The sequence below is a fragment of the Macrobrachium nipponense genome, chromosome 3, assembly GCF_015104395.2.
Source record: "Macrobrachium nipponense isolate FS-2020 chromosome 3, ASM1510439v2, whole genome shotgun sequence".
In the NCBI taxonomy this organism is placed as follows: domain Eukaryota; kingdom Metazoa; phylum Arthropoda; class Malacostraca; order Decapoda; family Palaemonidae; genus Macrobrachium; species Macrobrachium nipponense.
Genome location: NC_087202.1, coordinates 128443945 through 128458505, shown reverse-complemented (window position 1 = coordinate 128458505; position 14561 = coordinate 128443945). Strand labels below are relative to the sequence as shown.

Here is a 14561-nt window from a genome sequence, read left to right as displayed (position 1 = left end):
CAAAAAAACTCTGGAATTAACTTCAGGATATTATGACAAATACAGTATCTTATATCCAAATATTTACTCGAGTTTCATTCCCTACCAATCCAAGATCCAAATGTCTATTTTCATGTACAGATGAATACTCATAAGTGCATAGATTGTGTGTTTACATTAAGAATTTGAATGTGAAAATGATTGGTTAAGAGTGAGGTATCTAATCACTGTGTCTGGAGGCAATGGCAGAAACTCCTTGGTGTGTAGTTAGTGTTCTTAGTAAGAATGTAAATGTGAAAATAGTAAGAGTGAGATACGTAATCACTGGAAGTAGCGGCAGTGTGTGTGTGTGTGTGTGTTTATGTTTATTTGGGTTCAGAAAAGAAAGTCAAATGTTCTTAGAACTCGCCAGTAGAGAATGATACTTTTCAACTTGTGAGGTCTATAAGGCCGCTTAGGAAAACTATATAATGATTCTTCAGAGAACTTTAACATGGCAAAAAATGTCTAGAGTTGCTTCACTGACAGAGAGAGAGAGAGAGAGAGAGAGAGAGAGAGAGAGAGAGAGAGAGAGGAGAGAGAGAAGAGAGAATCCGTTAAAGCAAAGCATGAGGGCTTCTTCGTAACATGAAAAGTAGAAAAGTTTCTTGCTCCCAAGTGTTTCAGGTGATCAGACTACTCTCCAGTAAAAACAGAAAGTTGTTGTTGTAAATACAGAAAGTCTCTCGATTTAACAGTTAACAGGAGACTGGAGGGAAAATGGCCATTGAATATGTAGTGTATGAACTGAAGTTCATACGAAGAGAGGTCTAGTCAGAATGGAATGAAAAGGTGAGAGGAAGCATAAGAACAATATCTTTGTTATTTATATGATTTTACAAATTTATTCTGTTCCTGTAGCTAATAACTTTGCAAATTACATTGGCACTTCATATTTCTTCTAACGTTGGCCACTGGGTAAAACTGGACAGCTATGATTCTCCAGATTCGAAGTTTATCTAACCTAGACTGCAAAGTCCATATTGTGTACTGAGGAAACATTGTACACTGACATAATTTTCTTGATTTTTTGCTGCGCTGAGAAAAACAAAGGTAATAATTAATTTTCCCATTATTCAAACTTTAAATCAATACAATTAAGTATTGCAATAATTTTTTTACTTTCAATTATCTAAATCTTAATGTTGAATCTTTAACAACAGTTAACTAATCAAATCACTTGAATTCAATGGGAATTGCAGAAACATACAAAGCACACAAACAAGAAAATATTGATACCTTAACCTAAAAAATCTCCATATGTTAAGACATTGTAGCACGTTATTAAAAAAATCTACAAACTCCTATCTTTCAGAGATAATAAACGCAAATTTCTCAACTACTTATGTCGAAGCCAAAGGAAAGCAAAGATATACCTAATGCTTCAGTTCCTAAGCTGAGACACAACTCTTCTGGCAAAATGTCACTTTTGACAACTGTTCAAAATTCTTTGGTGGCTGAAATGACCTGTACTTTATGTGGCTCCTTGTTTACATGGCTTCATTGTGAGTCATTCTTACGTTATGTCTACTTGCAACCATAATCCATAAGTAATAATATCAATTAACCAAACAGTTACTATTCTAATTCCTGAATTTCTCTTTCACAGTAAAGTTCTTGAAAACATTCAGTAAAAATATTATTGTCTTGATGCAAGATGATTTTAATTTTCCCCAAAAGTCTATCAATCAATGTAACATTTAGAGGATTAAATGTTTATTAGTACATAATAACAAAAACATTCTACTGAAACTTGAAGAGCACATTCTAAGAGACAACTGTTAACAATTCCTAACCTTATTGAACGTCCACTCAAATAGTTCGAGTTTGGAGTTTGCATAACAATCCCAATTATGCTCAAATAACACATTCAATGTGACTTCATATATTCTTGTTAATACGTCATTTCAAATTCTCTTTAAAGTAATGCTTGGAATTTGAGTTTACTTATCAAATCATTCATCTTCAGTTCATTTGACAACAATACCACATGCAACAGTGTCTTCAAATATGCAGAGATGCCATGATCATGATGTTCTTGATAAGATACTCTCCAGTAGTTACAGTATTAACTTCTAATTGATGTATGTTTAATGTTAAGCAAGAAGTATAATTGTCATGGCATGGTTTGTACAAAAATCAGAGATTCGTTGAATCACTTGAAAAGAATAAGTTCTTTATGCCATAAAGTTTTAGATAACACTAAAAAACTAATTATGAAATATCTCCTGTCTTAACAGTGCAAACGTTTAAATGCTTCAGGTTGAGATATCTCTCCTGAATTAAAAAGAAAAAGCCTTTCATAAGCAAACGTTTTTCAAGTACAAGCACGAACGTTTACATATCACATAAACGCAAGACACCATAACTATTACAAAAAATTAATTCCAAATGAACTCTGATATAAATCAACAAAGAGACAAGCTATGGATTAAAGTTACGAGGAACATATAAAAAGCTGGTTTAAGAATATCTATTAGATTTATTAAAGATAATAGACAAATACGAAAAATACGTACATAGCCATAAATATTACCCAATTTATAAAGGGTAATTAATACCTCACAGGTTCTTCTACACACAACAATTCCTAACTATATCTGCTGTCACGAAGATGTTCCGTAATATCAGCGAAACCTATTCCTTCTAACTGAACTTCATGTTACTGATCGTGAATAAATAAATTGAAAATAGAAGCATAACCTACTATTGATCTCACGTGATCTTCGTATCCGGGCAAGTATGGATTGAACAATGACCTCCTGGACACTGCAAATCAAAACTGAAAGTTGATGAACAAAACGTTATCCTTGAACATACGTGATTTTCGATATGAAATAATAAAAATGTAGCCCTGACTATCTAATAGTTGATGTTACGCTATGGTGGAACTCAAGTTTATCTGATATTAAATGAAAATTATATACCTGAATATTGTTATGTACTAAGCTGCAGTAATTGGCAGTGATGTGACACTGTTCAGAAATTCAAGCGAAGGCTTCTTTATATTTCAAGACATATCTTTATCAAACTTATAAGATTTAAATAAAAATATATGCTATGTATTTTGAAACAAACTAATTTTTCACCCATAATATTGAACTTATGAATCTTATGCAAATGAAAATGTATCCTGAAAAATGCCAGGTAGCTATTATATACCGAATAAGAAAATTAAATCAAGTACGTATATGTATCCGAATACACCAAGCTACTTGTGGTTGATAAGAAACTAATATAATATTCAAGGCAAAACAAGCTATGTGTCCTGAAACCTACAGAATATATTATTGATGGCTAATAGTCATTTTAAAGTGGTAAGAAATTGAAATAAAACTAATGAATCTTATGTAGAAAGGACCATGAATTTTGTTGAATGCTGAGGTACCACATAACTATTGCTAAACTGGCAGGGAATTCAGTGTAACAATAAACATGTCAAAACAATGATCTGCCTAACAGCTGATAGAAAAATTCAAATACAAAATAGACTGACATATAATGAATTAACTGACAGCAGATATGAGAGTGATAAGAAACCTTAGCGAGGCAACTACGGATCTTGAAACATGTTGAACGTGAACTTATAAAAATTCGAGGTAAATGCCCATCAGTTAAGAATGAGATGGTATGACCTTTAGGTATAATAAAGTCTATACATCCTGAATAAAACTAAGCTACATGATACGTACATTAAACTTAGAAGAAATTAACGCGGTATATATATCCTGAAATATTAAACCAGTAGCAGGTTTCAATAATAAAACATCTCTCCTGGACAACAGTGAACTTCCTCTTATGAAAAAGACTTTTGTTGACGATGCAACTTAGAAATTACAAGCAGCAAAGCTGAGCTCTACTCGACATTGGGCCAAAAGGCACCGTTATGACTCTGATAAAACAACACTTGCTCGTGACTATAAATCTTACAGAACTAACAGTTTTAATAGTATCTCTAAGATTATGGTATCTTTATGTGAAAGTACGGGTTTCTGGCATGTATACTGTGTCATTTTTTTTCTGTCTTGTCGGTTCTTTCCTTCATAAGAGAGTTATTCGATGCCATACTCTGTTCTTGTTCGTTTTCCAGCAGCAGTCATTTTGGCTGTCTCTTCTTCCAGTAATTTCTTCAAGTTTGTAGTATTTCTGATTTGTAGAAATTCCCTTGAGTTACGTAAATCAGCTGTCTGCTTTAGACACCATCAGAATACTTCAAAGAATTTAATTCACACAGAAGCCCTGTAGTAATGACCCTACAAAGGAAATAAATCTCTGTAGAAAGCAAAACTGACTTGAAAACGAAATGAAAAAGTTGAAATTTTTCCTTAATGAGTTGAATAAGATATAGTTCCCATACGTACTTACTTGACTTCAATGCAGTGTAGTGTGGAAAGTGACACCAGTTAAAATTTTAGATATCTGCACAAATTATATTGTAAAATTAATATACTTAATGTCAGTTGATTAATAAAAGTCTATAGTACGTCGGAAAAGGCAGCAGCCTGAAAGTCATCTGTAAGAGCTCGCCTCTGTAGTGATACAAAGTCATGGTAACTACGAACTCCTTTTACGACGCCACATACTGTGCAAATGACATTTGGAATGTAATGTTGTTTAACGCTTCAGATTTTGCCACACTACTAAAGGTATAATTAATCAGTCGTGGTTCTTGATACACTTACCGCATTCAAAAAAGACTCGTACTCACACGAGTCATATCAAATGAAATTGACAAGGAGGACCGTCCAGGTCATCGAAAGCTTTCTGCTGTATATATTTTAGATAACAAAATCAAGCAGGTGGATTTCCTTTCCCAAATTACCGCAATGTTGTGTTACACGAAAACTTGCTTATTCGAATGTCAGTTGATTGAAAAAGTCTTTGAAAACATTTAGATTCCTAAGAATTGCACCTAACAGTAACACAGAGTTTTGGAGGTTCCAAACAAAAGTGGTTATTGCATTCATTTTTTCCAAATTAGTCATTAGACCCATAAATGAAATCTGCATCTTTATATTTTGTATTCATTTGGCTGAATTGATGAAAAGTAGCACAAATTATTCCCATCTATCCATGAAAGCTTGGAGGACTTATGCAACAGATGTGTGTACATTATCATATGCAATCTCTAAGCTTTATCATGGACATACTGTCCTCCATTTTGCTACTTTTCAGCAAAATGGAGGATAATGTGTCCATGATAAAGCTTAAAGATTGCATATGATTATGTACACACGTCTGTTGCATAAGTCCTCCAAGCTTTCATGGATAGATGGGAATAATTTGTGCTACTTTTCATCAATTCAGACAAATGCTGATTTTCTCAGACTTCATGAATACAAAATATAAAGATGCAGATTTCATTTATGGGTCTAATGACTAATTTGGAAAAAATGAATGCAATAACCAGTTTTGTTTGGAACCTCCAAAACTCTGTGTTACTGTTAGGTGCAATTCTTAGGAATCTAAATGTTTTCACAGAATTTTTCAATCAACTGACATTCGAGTGAGCAACTTATCGTGTAACACAACATTGCGGTAATTTGGGAAAGGAAATCCACCTGTTTGATTTTGTTATCGAATGAACAAAACATTAATTATAGCATTAGTTTGTATACCGATATTTTCTGATACATTGTACATACGCCATATGCTTTTTAGTATTAATGGGGTAAAAAAAGTAATACACACTACCTTACCATTCAGGAATAATTTGCCACATTATGTTATTGGTGTAGAAAGGTTAAACTTGTCGTCGTGGATTAGACGTGACCAGTCACCCACGAAACGCAATGAGACCTGAAAAGCAATGATTCATTTAAAATCCAGTCTTTGTTAAATCTAACCCTAAGCCTAACAAAGGCATTAGTAAAGTACAGCATTTTGAGGCTTAAAGTAACCCATCAAGCATGTGCAATGAATTGAGAGACTTGAGCCGGTATACTATGGATAGCTCCAGATCTTATCATTACCACACAGTAAAGTTCCATTTCCTCTTCCCCTTCCCATTCCTAAGTTTCACTGGAAACTTCCAGTTCCCTTCTCACCCTGGACCACACTGGACATCTCCAGTTCCTTCCTCCCCTTCATAAGCCACACAGGAAAGTTCCAGTTCTTCCCCACCCTTCCTAAACGTTCTAGAATATACAACCTTCTTCCTCCCCTTCTTAAACAATTCGGGATGAAAATTCTCGTTCCTTCCTTCCCTTCCTATATACGTAGTTAAGATTGTCCTAAACCTCTCTAGAACTCAGCTCTGTTACATATCTTAGGCAATGAGTGAAGTATCTATCCATGCTTACTGCCTTTGGTGGACAAATCAGGTTTGCTTAGTGTGCACTCTACAGTACAGTACAGTAAGTGTGCTGTGTAAAGCTTACAAAGAATTACCTTGAAACGAAGATAAATTAACTTAGCTGACAACTTTGTAATAAGGGGGTCAAGGTTGTAGAGGCAACCACAGTATTAAGGGTGAATTAATATGGCATATATCCCCTCCAGCCAATATGATGGATACTGAGGGGGTGCAGGAGGCAGTGCTGTGATGCTTTCTTGCATACATACGAGATGCTGGGATGTCTTTTAGCAACTATGGTCTACTACCTCTGGTTTGGCTGGCAAAACGACAGACACCTCCACTTTGACCAGCATTCAATTGTTACCTCCATAAACCAGTGGCCCTCCTATGAACTCCACATTACAGCTAAGTCCCTCGCTGTTATTAGATAGATAATTATTGTGGACAAATAAGTTGAGGAATCTCGGTAGGGCCTCAAAAAGTAATTTTCCGAATTTCTGTTGATTTTTTTTTTTCATTACTGGCTATCTTCGACTTGCCAGGAAAGACACTCACTAACTCACTCTCTCACCCCCTCCCTCTCTCTCTCTCTCTCTCTCTCGTAGTTAAAACCTTCAAAAAAGTTCTCTCTCTCTCTCTCTCTCTCTCTCTCTCTCTCTCTCTCTCTCTGTCTCACACACACACACACCTTCCAACTTTTCACTTCACGATCATGTTATCTATGTTTTCACACCATTATTTTTAACTTATTTTATTCACGACAATTTTTTTATAAAATCATCGATTGTTACATACGGGCTGCCCTATGAGCAAGAGCCCGTGCTGGCATAATTCCAGCTCAAACCAAAAACAAGTCAAGTCACGTAGGCTGAATGTATATATATATATATATATATATATATATTTATATATATATATATATATATATATATATATATATATATATATATATAACAAATTCAATAGGACAAACCTGGTATTTAATATTAAGCTTTCCCGAGGATTCTAACGACGAGAGAGAGAGAGAGAGAGAGAGAGAGAGAGAGAGAGAGAGAGAGAGAGAGAGAAGCCCACTAAATTGATCCTAACCTAATCCTGGTCAGAATCGAGAGAATCCTGGATTTTTCTTAGAATATCAGGAGGGCGTGGCAGAGGCTTGGAACTGTCAAACTTGCAAACAACTGATTTAAGATTGATTGGAAAGCTTTCTTTTCGTGTCTGATAAAAGACACGGAAGATGTACGAATGCAAATGGGTTCGTTCAACACTCGCTCCCAAGTGCGTGCATACGTACGTGTGTTAAAGTCCCTCACCTATCACCTAACATTCGTAAATCCAATCCACGGGAAAAATTGGGGCAAAAACCTATATAATATTTTGTTATTATTGAGAAGATGAACCCTGTTCATACGGAACAAGCCCCATAGATCATATTCCCGGAGAAATTGAAATTTAAGCTTCCAAAGAATACGTTCTTTTGTGCTTTTGATAGTCATATTTGATAAGCGTCGTGACATTACTACAAAGAGCTTGAATTAATAGGTTAAAAACTGTTCCGAACCTGAATTAAGAGCCATACCTTCAAATAATTTAAGGAATATAAGCCGGGTCTCACTGATCGCTATCGTCTGCCACTCAGTGGGCAAGCAATTCATCTGTGATCACGGTTGTTCCCCTAATTCAAACAGTAGGTATGTGGCTGATTCGAGTAATTGTGTGAATTACAGAATGATTGATGAATTAAGTTACGAATTCAAGAGGGCTATAGATTACCATCGTCACCCAAAGAGAAAAAGTAGTTAAGTAAATTCTAATTTTTCGAGTTTTTTGCCGCTTCCGGTAAAATATCCAGACATGCTTTTAATCTTATTTTTTCGGTTCCGGTAAAATATCCAAACATGATTTTAATTTTATTTTTCCGCTTCCGGTAAAATATCCAAACATGCTTTTAATCTTATTTTTCCGGTTCCGGTAAAATATCCAAACATGAATCTATGCTTATTTTGCCGGTTCTGGTAAAATAGATCCTAGGTTATTTCGTTAAATATTTTTATTAATAATGCTACTAAGGCAAAAATATACAAAACCGATCTAATAAGATTATTTATATTTATAATTTTTAAGACCATTTTGAATCTTTCAATACTAATAGTTGAAACATTAAATCCATTTATTTATAATCACATAATCACAGTAATACATCTGACTCAATTATTCAGGCCTAAGGGTCTCTGCAAGTCCAAAACTTGCCCTTGGAGATGGTTCTTTTACTACCAGTGCACTTCGGGTGCACCCACTGACGACAGCAGTCACAGACCACAGAATCCATCTCGTTCAAATCCTGCCCACAGAGCCCACACACCCACTGTGCTGACAATCCTAAGACTCCACACACTTGCTCCACAGCTTTCCAACCATCTGGATCAAAATATCTGCGGATCATATGGATTGAAACATTTTCATCCAGACATGCTGTTGGTATTGAAGAAGGTTTTTGTTCAACAGTATTTACAGAGAGAAGCTCTCCACCCATAGCACTTAAAAAGTAGCCAAGAATAAGTAGATTCCTGTCATGGGATGATTTCTTGTTGAATGGAGTTGGCTTATAAAGTCTTGATTTTTTCTTGAGAAGTCCTAGAATATCATTGTTTGACCCTTTGGGTCTACCCGCTTTTCATTGATTTTGGAATTTGGAGGCAAAGTGACAGTGTTTAACGTAGGATTAGCAGGTTCTGGAACTGCACAGGGCTCTGGAAGTGTAGGTGGTTCTATTTCATCTTCAGCTGCAGATCATTCTGTATCAGTAGGAATAAAACAATTATTCTGCATATTTGGCAAAACATCCTGTTTTGTGTATTCAGTCAAGTTGAAGTTATGGTCAATTGGCATATCAATTGGTGGTAGATCCTGCTCATAACTTCCACAACTGCAACCTGTTTTCCTGCCTCCCACATCTTTGTTAAATCCTCTAACACAGTCTTTGCTCTTAGCCTTGGCTATACTCTGAAGCTAAGGAAGCCAGTTTCTGCCCAAGTGGGCATATTTTTCTATGTTACCAGGACCGGTAAAATAAGATTAAATAGCAGCCCAAACAACGCCCCCCCCCCCCCCCCCCCCACCCCCCCCCCCCCTCCTTCAGCACCTAACTACACTCGCTGAAAATGTTCAGCTATGGACCCCAAACCACAAATAGGTTCAAGAGCACCAGAATGTTCTGAGAAATTTACAAAGTAAATTTTTGAAGAGGTATGCGAGTAAATATTTAAGAATGACACAGTGGCGATCCAGCTCCGAAGGGTTTCCACTCAGCTAACAATTTTTGAAAACTGCAAAATTCTTGATTCCTGACCACAACACCCCTTCGAAAGGACATAACAATATCCCCTAAGAATGTGGGAAAAACTAACCTGAAATGCCTTCTTCTTCACTAAAGTCTATTCCTTTACCTCGTGAGCATCTGTTGACAAAAATGTCCACTGATGTTCGTGTGTGGAACTACACTGAACCTTCCGCTTCCAAAGGAGAGACGGGAGGAATTCCTTTGACCAATCAGAAGCCTACAACATCACCGCTGCTTCTAACGCCTCCTTTCATTGGTTGAAATCGTTGGGTTTTGCCAAAAAGGCTTCTTAGACGACTTTCCATTGGCTGGTGGGACGAAATCCCATTTTCAGAAATTTCTTTACACATTATTTTTACATCCCAAATTAAGTAAAAAAAAAAAAAAGAAAACTTTATTAACAGGCAAACAAATGGATATAGATACGGTAAATAAAAAAAAAAGAATATTCTTCAAAATTCAATATAATGATTAAAGTATGCAAATATTCAGCTTTTTAGTCGTAAAACGAAGATCGCATCTGAAAAACCTTATTTATCTCAGAAGATCCAGTAACAACAACACTGAATTTGGAGGGCACCTCAATTCACCTCAGGGTCTTTGTAAGTTATATATAATTATCTATATCAAATGAACACAAATACACATTGATGTATAATTGTAGTAGAGTCAAAAGTTAGGATAAGCCAACGTTGAACAGCTAATGTGACGAAGTTCGTGCGTCATTTTCTAGCATCAGGTTTAATACATTTTTATTTATTAATTTATTCATTAATTTGTCAAATTTTTAAGTATATGGCCCCTAGCTGTGGTGGCGCTCCATATGGATAGGGTTCATCTTTTGAATAATAATAGTAATAATAATAATAATAATAACAATGCGCAACTGGAATACAATACTTACAAGCTCTGGAATAAGACTAGCAGAGGTTAATATCAGGAGAGGGATCTTCCAGGGCGACTCACTGTCCCCACTACTCTTCGTAGTAGCCATGATTCCCATGACAAAAGTACTACAGAAGATGGATGTCGGGTATCAACTCAAGAAAAGAGGCAACAGTATCAACCATCTGATGTTCATGGACGACATCAAGCTGTATGGTAAGAGCATCAAGGAAATAGATACCCTAATCCAGACTGTAAGGATTGTATCTAGGGACATCAGGATGGAGTTTGGAATAGAAAAATGCGCCTTAGTCAACATACAAAAAGGCAAAGTAACGAGAACTGAAGGGATAAAGCTACCAGATGGGAGAAACATCAAACACATAGATGAGACAGAATACAAATACCTGGGAATGATGGAAGGAGGGGATATAAAATACCAAGAGATGAAGGACACGATCAGGAAAGAATATATGCAGAGACTCAAGGCAATACTCAAGTCAAAACTCAACGCCGGAAATATGATAAAAGCCATAAACACATGGGCAGTGCCAGTAATCAGATACAGCGCAGGAATAGTGGGAATGGACGAAGGCAGAACTCCGCAGCATAGATCAGAAAAACCAGAACATATGACAATACACAAAGACTACACCCAAGAGCAAATACGGACAGACTATACATAACACGAAAGGAAGGAGGGAGAGGACTACTAAGTATAGAGGACTGCGTTAACATCAAGAACAGAGCACTGGGGCAATATCTGAAAATCAGTGAAGACGAGTGGCTGAAGAGTGCATGGGAAGAAGGACTAATAAAAGTAGACGAAGACCCAGAAATATACAGAGACAGGAGAATGACAGACAGAACAGAGGAATGGCACAACAAACCAATGCACGTACAATACATGAGACAGACTAAAGAACTAGCCAGCGATGACACGTGGCAATGGCTACAGAGGGGAGAGCTAAAGAAGGAAACTGAAGCAATGATAACAGCGGCACAAGATCAGGCCCTAAGAACCAGATATGTTCAAAGAACGATAGACGGAAATAACATCTCTCCCATATGTAGGAAGTGCAATACGAAAAATGAAACCATAAACCACATAGCAAGCGAATGCCCGGCACTTGCACAGAACCAGTACAAAAAGAGGCATGATTCAGTGGCAAAAGCCCTCCACTGGAGCCTGTGCAAGAAACATCAGCTAGCTTGCAGTAATAAGTGGTACGAGCACCAACCTGAGGGAGTGATAGAAAACGATCAGGCAAAGATCCTCTGGGACTATGGTATCAGGACGGATAGGATGATACGTGCAAACAGACCAGACGTGACGTTGATTGACAAAGTCAAGAAGAGAGTATCACTCATTGATGTCGCAATACCATGGGACACCAGAGTTGAAGAGAAAGAGAGGGAAAAAATGGATAAGTATCAAGATCTGAAAATAGAAATAAGAAGGATATGGGATATGCCAGTGGAAATCGTACCCATAATCATAGGAGCACTAGGCACGATCCCAAGATCCCTGAAAAGGAATCTAGAAAAACTAGAGGCTGAAGTAGCTCCAGGACTCATGCAGAAGAGTGTGATCCTAGAAACGGCGCACATAGTAAGAAAAGTGATGGACTTCTAAGGAGGCAGGATGCAACCCGGAACCCCACACTATAAATACCACCCAGTCGAATTGGAGGACTTGATAGAGCAAAAAAAAAAAAAAAATAAATAATAATAATAATAATAATAATAATAATAATAATAATAATAATAATAATAATAATAATAATAATAATAATAATAATAATAATAATAATAATGATAATGATAATAATAATAATAAAAAGAGTTTATGAACTACAAAACTACGGCAGAGCACAATTAGGGACGAATCCAGAAATTTTTTGGGGGGGGGTTGAGGGCATCTTGCTATCCCATGAGTAAATGCTAGATGTTAAGTTAAATGGCATCGATTTAGTAACATTTTTTACAATAACTTTTACATCATTAAATTAAATGAAATCACAATCAGTCACAGCTTTTAGGTTGCTTTCATAAGCAACTTAATTTCCTGAAAAATGTTACTGACTGACTAGTAGGCTACAGCCTACACTACTACATCATACTACAGGCAATCCTTGCTGCAATAAAATTCAGTGATATAGCTACGAGATAAAAAAAAAAAAGATTTCTCAATAGTACCTAATGTTTAGAAATTTATCAATGTAACTTTGAGGCTTCACCGTTTTATTGAGAAAAACAGAAACATAATAGAATCAATATTATAATAGAAATAATATATTTTAAATTTTCCTTCAGACACATGTATATTTTGAATTACACCTCTACATCATTTCTTGGAATATTGTGAGAATAAGGAAATAGATCATCAACCATTACATAAGAGCATGTGCCCTACAGATAGATCCATTTAATTATGGTTTTGCTACATAAATTTTTGAATGCAATATTATTTCTGATGTAATTTTTGTACGACTTTGTACTTCAGTTGAATCAATTCAAAATATTTTTGCAATAAAAAAAACAGATATGAATCAAATACTCAGAACTTAACTGAATTACTCTTTCAATATTTCTATAAGGCAAAATCAACTTTTCTTTTTTTGCCAGGAGCAAATTTATTAATCACTTGATCAATGTCTATATCAACGTCAGGGTGAATATACAGAAGTGCTAATCCAGTTAGTCTTTCATCAGTTATTCTGTTTCTTAAATAATTCTTTAAAATTTTCATAGCACTAAAGGATCTTTCAGCAATGCAAGTTGTAACTGGAACTGTGCATAATATCAACAAGAGATTCTTGATATAGTTAAATCGTCCTGGAATAATTTCAAGTGCCTCTAAAGGGGAACTTGGGATGTCTGATTTAGGAAGACCAGAGCAAAATTCTATCCAGTCAAAATATTCATTTCTAACTTCTTCATCAGAAATTGCAAGTAAATCATCATAAAATTTGGCAGAATCCTGAATATCCTCCCAATTACTATCCTTTATTTCTGATGGTATAAGTGCAATCATTTTTTGTTTCTAACGATTCGATGACAGAATCTAAGAATGGAAACTAGATAGATCTCTTAAAGTATTCATCAGCATTTTCTGCTGGTACATGACTGCGATGTCCTTGCCTTGATGCAATGCGTGGGAGTTTTATTTCAGCACCTACAGACCTTGCCAAACCTTCTACTATCGAATACGGTCCATAGCACTCGTCATGCCGTTCATCTACTTCTGAGCGCCATGATTTCAAGGTGTTTTCACGTGAGTAACACCTCAAGGGCATTAACTAAATCTTTGTTGACAGTTTGTAGACCCGTGAGAGAGGTAAGGTAAGGCACTGACTTTTTTTTGTTTCACAGCACAGGGAGACAATTAATGAGGAGTCAGTAAGGGCATGAAGAAGAGACCTGGCTTTGTCAATAGTTTTACGATCTGGCAGCTGCAAAATCTCTTCAAGAGAGCTCACAATGATAGCATCATTATTTTGAAATAATACCAATGCTTCATGTCTCTCAATAAATCGATTTTCAGTTTCAAAAAGGTTTGAAGTTTCAGGGAAGTGCTACCTGCTTCGGTAAGATGGCGCTCCAAAATCTCCCTTCTCTTTATTGAATCATTAGTGAAATTGATTGTTTCCTTTACTATTCCTAACATGTTCCTAATTTCAGAAAACAGAGCAACAAGAGTTTAAAACTAAATTTAGACTGTGCTGCTACAATGTACATAAACAGCTGAAGGTGCTGCTTCCGAACATGAGCTTCAACAAACCATTCAAATTGCCAGACATCGCTGAGGCCCATCATAGCCTGACCAACCACGTGGCTGAGGTCTCATTGCGGTTGTCTTGCAGGGTATTTTAAAATGTGCTTAGCAATACCAGCACCAGATAAAGTCATGAGCAGTTCCAAACTGTAAGAATTCTTCTTTGATGATATATAGTTCATTTTTTTTTATTATATATCGAACATATATGCACAATTGCTCTTGGTGAGAGGAGTCAGTCG

The 14561-nt window shown here is 36.0% G+C and overlaps 1 long non-coding RNA gene across 1 annotated transcript; it reads right to left on the bottom strand.

Moving 5' to 3' along the window:
* Window positions 1-3003: 3003 nt before the first annotated feature.
* Window positions 3004-9799, bottom strand: LOC135222285 (uncharacterized). Its single transcript, XR_010316261.1, has 3 exons — window positions 9724-9799; window positions 5718-5817; window positions 3004-4271 (listed from the first exon to the last, which is right to left on the bottom strand). It is a non-coding gene; the product is annotated as an uncharacterized LOC135222285 (long non-coding RNA).
* Window positions 9800-14561: the final 4762 nt, after the last annotated feature.